Genomic DNA, 8,753 nt, shown 5'->3' with positions numbered 1-8,753 from the left:
GATAGATAGATAGATAGATAGATAGATAGATAGATAGATAGATAGATGGATGGATGGATGAATGGATAGATAGATACCCCTTTCTCATTGTGACTTTTCCCATTATGGTTTTGATATATCATGGGTTGGCATTAAAAATTAAATGGGAATTTGGGGGGAATTTTGTGGAAACCACAGACTACATGTGGAGGCCAGCAGATGACATAGAAAAAGTTTAGAAACTCATAAATGCATAAAATATATGCATAGTATTATATAACATCAATCCAAATGTTACAATAAGGTAATATAAACAGCCTAAAAAGAAAAAGAAAAGATTCAGACTTCTTCTCTGGCATGAAGGGAAGACCAAAAATTTTTAAGTGTAATTTCCAGATTGTGGGGGCACCACACCTCTAATCCCTGTGATGTGGAAGAGATAACTGTATGTGTATATGTATATGTATATGTATATGTATATGTATATGTGTGTGAGATAGATACAGATACACACATATATGTGTGATACATATAGATACAGATAACACATACATATACATATGTGTATCTCTGTGTATGTGATACATATATATAGATACAGATACTGCCACACACGCAATATATGTCTTTTGTTTGTATGCAGCTGTTTGTACATTGTCTCCTTGATTAGAACATGAGCTCCTTGAGAACAGAGGCTGTTCCTTGAGAACAGAGGCATTCTCGGTGTCTAGAATAGTACATAGTAAGCTATGTGCTTTCTTAGCACAGTGGCTAGCACGTAGTAAATGCTTCATAAATGCTTGTTACCTGACTGGATGACCACACAGGCCACTCGTGCATCAGAAAGGCCTTAGGCAGCTGTTAGTCAAGAGCTTGTGATGTACTAGTCCACTCTTTGGACTAGAAGATAATGGGAACTGGATGGGAGACTTGTGATTTGAAATATTTTACTTTGGCAATGAATGTCTACAAGTGACAGTGAATGATGAGCCAGATTGTGTGCCCCCTGAAGCATTTGTAGATTCTGGAGTTTCTAAATATGTCCATACTCCTGGGAGTTGTGGGAGAACTGTGTGTCCTAGAGCCTTGAATCACTTAAGCATTTCCTTTTGGAAAACAGAACACAGTGCCTGTACTCTCTAAAAGATGGGAGATTTTGGCTGTTCTGAGATAGAGCCACACTGTGTTATGTTTTCTTTTTTAAAATCCCAATTGTATTAAATAAACTATAAATAGCTATGATGGGGGAAGAATGAAAGATTGTGGTTCAGGAGAACTGGGTCCTACAGTGAGATTAGTAGAGGCAGGGTGGTGGTAGCAGCTTTGGATAGAGCAGTGGGCTTGGATTCAAAACATTAATCTTCCTGAGTTCTAATCTGGCCACAGACACATACTAACTGTGTGACCCTGGGCAAGTCACTTAACCCCATTTGCCTCAGTTTTCTCCTCTGTAAATTGAGCTAGAGAAGGAAATGACAAACCACACATATCTTTGCCAATAAAATCTCAAATGGGGTCACAAAAGGTTGGACATGACTGAAATGGCTGAACAAGAGGCAATGTGCCACAGTAGAAAGAGCGTTCTATTTTGAGACAGAAAGCTTCTGTTCAACTCTTGCCTCTATTATGACTACTTCAGTGACCCTGAGCAAATCTCCTAATCTTTCTGGGTCTCAGTTTTCTCACCGGCAAGATGGGATAGTTGAACTAGGTGAGCTGTAACTTCCAGCCCTAAAATCTTTTTATTTTGTTCCTATAACCCTTCTAGTTTATGGTTTCTGACTTGCTGCAGGCTAGGAGACCAATTAAGAAAGTTTGTTAATAATTACATATTAAAATGCATTAATACATTCTTGGTAGAGCTGTGAATTGGGTCCAGTCATTCTGGAAAGCAATTTGGAACAATGGCTAAAATGTTATTAAATGATACATTCCCTTTAACTCAGAAATATCGCTAGTAGATATCTAAGTAAGAAGGGAAAGTCTCATATGCACAAAAATGTTTTTACCAGCTCTTTTAGTGGTGGCAAAATACTGGAAAATGAGGAGCTGTCTATCAATTGAGAAATGATTGAGCAAGTTATGATATATAAATGTGATGGAAGAAATGATGAAGGGGATGATGTCAGAGAAACCTGGGAAGACTTGTATGAACTGATGCAGACTAAAAAGAGCAGAACCACAAGAAGAATTTATATAATAACAACATTGCTTTAAAAAACAAAAAACTCTGAAAGACTTAATAACTCTAATCAATATAGTGTTTTATCATGATTGAAGAAGATTCATAATGAAACATTCTACCCATCTCCTGACAGAGGTGATGGACTCAGAATGTGGATTGAGAGATCCATATTTTTTAGACATGGCTAATGCAGGAATTTGTTTCATTTGACTATATACATATATGTGTGTGTGTGTGTGTGTGTGTGTGTATACATATATATATACACACACACATACATATAGGCACATGAATATATATGTCACAACGGGAAGAAATAATTATGTATTCAGTAAATATGATTTAGTTAGATAACATATAAAAGCACTTTGCAAATCTTAAATATTAGTTATCATTATTATCATTGTTAGTATGATTCTAAGAGATACCTCAAGGAGCAAAGTACATGTTTTAATGCAGGATCTTTGGCATAGTCATTTCTGGGAGGTTAAAAACTTTTGCGGGGCTTATTGACAAGTGTGCAGTTGGGTTGGTATGGGAATGGAGGAGGTAAAGTCAGAAGTCTGATCTCCCGAGAAACGAGCTATTGCTTGCTTGGACAATAGGGACTAGTGTTGCTTTAGTGATGTTACCTAATCATCATTTAAACTTGCTCATGAATTATTTACTCTCTTTGCCTCAGAAAGTAGCACAATTTATATCATCAGACTTTCTGACCTTAAGGAGAACAGAGTGTTCTCCTTGGATAGAATAACTGAAAGAGTATTTATATTTATAAGCCAAGGGAAAGATATGTCCTAATGGCTGACAAATAAGTTCATCATCTTTGATGTGGCTTACCTTGCAACATTAATATGATTGGATAGTGGCCGAGGCTTTCAGGTGTATGTTTAAAGTAAAGGTGATTACTGGGGACCCAGCTAGAGTAGACAGTCAGCATAGGCAATTGTCAGGGTCAGATTAGGCTTGGTAAGGAAAGAGGCTGGAACTGAATGCAATCAAAGTCAGGAAAGATCAGAGATTTAGAGCTGGACAGCTTTGTTAGAAGCCACAAGGTTCAATGACTTCGCTTTAAAGATAAAGACACTGAGGCTCAGAGAGACTAAGTGCCTTCTCCTGGGCCACACAGCTAGTAAGTATCAGAAGCGGAACTTGAATCAAATTTTGCTTGGCCCTAAGCCCAGAAATCTATCCACTTGGTCATGTTGCCTCTAACCAGAGGTTCTTCACTTGGAGCTCCCCCATTTTCTGAACACAGATGGGAGAAAAATTGCATCTTGGTTGTTATTGTTTCTTTTGTAACCTTGTGTATTTTATTTTACACACTTAAAAACCTTCTGAGATAGGGTCACCAGACTGCCAAAGGGGTCTGTGAAGCAAAAAGATTTAAGAATCCCTGCCATAAAGGTAACCTCTGGAGTCGTGGAGTTGGTGCAGCAAAAGTAGATGAAAGTCAAAAGTAAAAGATTCAAATAAGTAAAAGGCATAGGATTTTGGTTTATTGGGCAAAGGATGGCTTAAATACCCATAATAGCTTCATGGGAAAGAAACTGCTAGGACAGAATTTTTTTTTACCCTCAGAGCCCTAACATTTTCCTCTTGTCTTTACTGCATAGGGGAAGCCCTATGCTTACTGAAAGAACTTTTTTTTTTTGGCCATTCATTTATGCTAACTTTAATTCCTGGAGAGCCAGAGAATGTCTTCATCTCCTCAAAGACCTTTAAGTATTCCTGTTGAATTAGAGAGTCATTTCTGACTGACTTGAGAATCAGTGTCCCATGGGGTCTGACAGGAAGGTCAGGAAGGACTTCGATCAATCAATCAACAAGCATTTTTTATGTTACAGTTAGAAGACAACTTGTTGAAAGAAAGCCTTTAGCAGGTTTTGTTGTCATTTCAGTCATGTCCAACTCTCCAAGACCTCATTTGGGGTTTTCTTGGCAAAGATCCCGGAGTGGTTGGCCATTTCCTTCTGCAGCTCATTTTACAGATGAGGGATTGCTCACGGTTACACAGCTAGTGAGTGTATGAGGCCACATTTGAACTCAGGTCTTCTTAACTTCTGGAGAGTTGGCTCCTTAGATGGCACAGTGGATAGAGCACTGGACTTGCAATCAGGAAAACTCATCTCTGTGAGTTCAAATCTAGCCTCAGACACTAGCTAGCTGTGTGACCCTGGGCAAGTTACATTTAACCCTGTTTGCCTCAGTTCCTCATCTGTAAAATGAGCCAAAAAAGAAATGACAAACCATCTTTGCCAAGAAAACCCCAAATGGGATCATGAAGAGTCAAACATGACTGAAAAATGACTGAACTGAACTTCCTAACTCCAGGCCCAGCACTCTAACCACTGAGCCATCTAGTTGCCTCCTGGACAAGGTTTTTACTTTACAAAATCAAATTCAGTGTCAGAAATAATAAGCACAGTAGGATTTTGTTGTTTCTATGCGTTTCAGTTATTTGCATGATTATAAAGATGTAAACATCATCTGCAAAATCTTGCCTTTTCCCTCATCAAACTATGATCAAAGATTCTCTTTTTTTTCAAAGAGTCTCTTAATGTAGATTATTCTTGCAAAGATTTTTCAGACATAAGAAAGCAGACATTTAGATTTATAGTTATTGATATTTTCTCAGTGGCCTTTGATACAGTTTAGTTATTTTCTTCCCAAGATTTTGATATTATAGCCTTTCTGATACATTAGGAAATAATCCCTCAACACTACCAGAATTTTGTTATCTCCAGAATTGATTTCCTTTGTCTCTAAGGCTATACATGGTCTGGTCCAGCTGCTCATCCCATCTCAGTTTATTTTAATTTCACTTCTACTTCCTCATTTCTCGGGGACTGTGATAATAGATTGATTCCAAATGTAAAAGCTTCACTGTCAATGATGAAAAAAAGGACTTAAGGAAATCTTGAGGGACTCTAGAGTCTTTCCCTTCTACTTGGCCAGAGTAGTTTAGGATAACAGAGGAAGGAAGCCTTAATCTTTAACATTCAACTTTCATGGTTAATATATATTCTATTATAAATTTTACATATATTATTTATGTATTTATTTATTAAATAAATAAATACAATCTTATAAGCTGTATATTTTATTATATATATACATATTATATATATATATGATAGTTTTCTGTTACTTTTTAACATCTTTCACTGAGGTCCTCTTTGCTACCTCACCATGACATGGAGGTGACCTTGGCTTTCAAAGGCAATATTTGAATTCAGGTAGGACCAACACAAAGGTTATCTATTTGAGACCAGGGCCAAACTGTGCATCTTTTATTTGAAAACCAGACTAGCAAAATTCAGAGGGTTCATCACTAACCTGGCCAAAAGATGAGATATTTTGGGGCCATGGAGACACCTAAAAGACTATTTACCAAATGAGAACAGTGTTGTATGCTTCATCAGTGGAGGGAACACAAAGCACACAAAATCATGGAATCTTGAAGTGTATTTTAATTGAACAATTATATCTACTTTAATCTGTTCAGAAACAGCGTACATTTAGTCCAGTTTTTAGTAATGGGAGGTATATGGTATAGTGGATAGAGAGATGATATAGGAAACAGGAAGCTGAGAATTCAAGTCTTCCCCTTGTCTCACATGAACAAATCTCTTCACCCTTTATTTCCCCCAAGCACCTCTCTAACACTACAAAGTGTAGAGCGTTGTCTATTCGATTGGTAGAATTAATTTCCTCACAAGAAATTCTGTACACCAATGAAATTCTAAATCTGTATCAAAAATCATTTTTGGACATATTTTGCACGTTCAGTTGTTTTTGATTTATGTCTGACTCTTTGTGACCCCTTTTGGTGAGTTTCCTGGCAAAGATACTGGAGTGGTTTGCCATTTCCTTCTCCAGCTTATTTTACAGATGAGGAAACAGAGGCAAACAGGGTTAAGTGACTTAGGTCTTCGAATTTTTATCAATTATACTGTGTTCATGGTACTGAAAAGCAATTATTTCAACAAACCAGGTAAAATGGAACTGGCACAGTTTGCATAGTTTAGAGAATGGCAAAGATAGGGTAATGTCAAATGGTAGTGGTTCCTCAATTATCACAAACTAGAGCACACAGGATACCCTATCTATAGCTCAAGTCAACAAATATGTGTTAAGCACCTTCTGTATGTGAGGCACCATATTAAGCAATGAAGATACAAAGAAAGGCAAGAGACAGTACTTGCTCTAAAGGACCTCACAGTCTAATAGGAGAGACAGTATGTAAATAGCTATATGAATACGATTTATGTATATACATATAATATAAGTATATACATACATACATATGGTAAATTGGAGAGAATCGGCAGAGGGAAGACACTACCATTAAGGGGAATAGGTCTCTTGTAGAAGGTGGGATTTTAGCTGGGACTTTCAGAAAACCAGAGAAACCAGGAAGCAAAGATAACAAAAAAGAACATTCCAAACATGGGGGACAGCCAATGAAAATACCAGAGTTATGAGATGGAGTTACTTGTGTGAGAAACAGCAAGGATTCAGTATCATGGGACCTGTCGTTTAGAAAGATCATTTGGACAGCTGAATGGAGGATGGATTGGAGTGGGGAGATGCTTGAATCAGGAAAACCCACCAATATGTGATTACACTTGTCCAGGCCTGAGATGATGAGGGTCTGCACCGGGATGGTGGCAGAGGTCAGAGAAGAGATGGGGGGAAGCATGGTATGTGTGTACCAGAGTTCTTATGAATGTAAAATCTACAGGACTTGGCAATAGTTCAGATATAGGGGTAAGAGAGTGAGGAGTTGAGGATGACACCTGGGTTGCATAACTGAGTGACTGGGAGGATGGTAGTACCCTCCACAGTAAAAGGAAAGAAAAAAAGAGTAGGACTTGGAGAAAAAGATAATAAGTTCAGTTTTGGACACAAATTTATGATGTCTATGAGACAACCAATTCAAGATGTCCACTAGGTAGTTGGATGTGTGTGTCTGGAGGTTAGGGCTGAATAAGTAGATCTGAGAATCATAAGCATAGAGATGACAGATAACTGAAACCATGAGAGGATAAGAGGAGAGGAGAGGAGAGTAAGGGAGAAGAAGGGAGGGGAGAGGAGGGGTTACAATAAAGCTAATGGTGGGAGATACCCACCATTAGTGGCCATGATCTGGATGAAGATTTGGCAAAGGAGTCTGAGCTGTAGCACTCAGACAAATAAGACAACCAGGAGACAGTAGTGTTACAAAAACCTAATAAAAAGAAAGTATCAAGGAGAAGAGGCTTATCAATAGTGTCAAAGGCTGCAGAGGACAAGAAGGATGAGGATTGAGAAAAGGTCATTATGTTTGAAGGTGGAGAAATTGGAGTAGGTAGTGAATTCATTATCACTAGAGCTGGAGGTGGTCTGACCACTGTTAAAGGGAATTTCTTTTCAGGCAGGCATTGTACTAGATGACCTCCAATGTTCTTACAAGTCTGAAATTGTATCATTTTAACATTTATTTTTGAAGTAATTAAATGATAGAACTAAAATAATGTGAATTGTATAACAGTCTGTCAACTGTATAGTGAAATAAAAAGAGAGAAAAAGGGGGAAGAATCTTTCATCACAACAGGGATATGAAACCTTTGGCCTACAAGTCAGAGTTAACCATTGGCTTGATATCATTTAACATTTAGCATATTATTTCTAATTTAATTATTTAGGATTTGTATCCCATCTTTTTGTGAATATGGCTGCATTCTGGGATAATGTTGCTTTGTTGGAAAGGCCAGTTATGGCTCAGAAATATGTTCTGGGGAACTCTACTAGCCACATGCTAGCAATGGGACTGAGATCTCTGATTCAGCTCTGTGCTACCTGAGTGTGGTGAAACGTTCTTGTATCTTTTAGTTTGGGACGTTCAGGGAGGACCGGCACCTCGGATGTAAGGGCTTGCTGAGCCTTTTTCAGGGCTTCTTGTCTATTACCTTCTTGTCTACCTTTGGTGTCCACCTGTCGTCCAACTCTCACCCATGGCTCCAAGAAGGTATAGCATGTAAAGCAGCCACCCCCTGGTAAAATCATCTTGGCAGATGGGTTAAACCAGGTTGAGGACCTCAAACCTGTCAGTGAGTTAGGAGATATTAACCTCAAGCATGTGAAGACGTCCCCTGATGGAATGGGTGAATAAGGTCAATTTGTTCCAACAGCCATGAAGGAGGCTGAAGCAGGTCATATAGAGTGCTTAAAGTCTGGTCAGACATCTAAGATGCCAAGGTCGTCCACTGCATCCCAGGTCACTGCCAATCATCTTGATTTTTGTCTTGCCACTGGACTTCGATGACTCTGGAAGAGAGAGTGAAGCTGATGACTTTGTGCAGCTCTGCCTCACTTAAATCCAATTCACTTGCAAGTCAAGACATCACCCATAAAGTCACTGATCCTCTTCAAATACTAAAGATGAACATTAGCAAGTTTGAGGGAAAATTGGAACTTCTACTTTTAGCTCTAATTAGCTTCAACAAGATCTATAACGTGGGCAAGGCACTTGCCTCTACTGAGGGAGGCAGAAAATTAGAAAAAAATATAAATCCACTATCCCCTGTACATCATGACATTAGGA

At 38.4% G+C, this 8,753-nt stretch overlaps 1 long non-coding RNA gene across 2 annotated transcripts in view; it reads right to left on the bottom strand.

The window, feature by feature from the left end:
- LOC114022946 overlaps nucleotides 1-8,473 on the bottom strand; it is a 26,505-nt gene extending 18,032 nt beyond the window's left edge. For both annotated transcript variants that reach the window (XR_003566725.1, XR_003566726.1), the window contains exon 1: nucleotides 8,280-8,473. This is a non-coding gene — a long non-coding RNA (uncharacterized LOC114022946). The remainder of the gene's footprint in view (nucleotides 1-8,279) is intronic.
- Between the last annotated feature and the right edge of the window lie 280 nt (nucleotides 8,474-8,753).

Source organism: Vombatus ursinus, unplaced genomic scaffold (genome assembly GCF_900497805.2).
Source record: "Vombatus ursinus unplaced genomic scaffold, bare-nosed wombat genome assembly UNPS02014814.1, whole genome shotgun sequence".
Lineage (NCBI taxonomy): Eukaryota > Metazoa > Chordata > Mammalia > Diprotodontia > Vombatidae > Vombatus > Vombatus ursinus.
The sequence above is the reverse complement of the archived record's forward strand: the minus strand, read 5'-3'. Positions and strand labels throughout refer to the sequence as shown.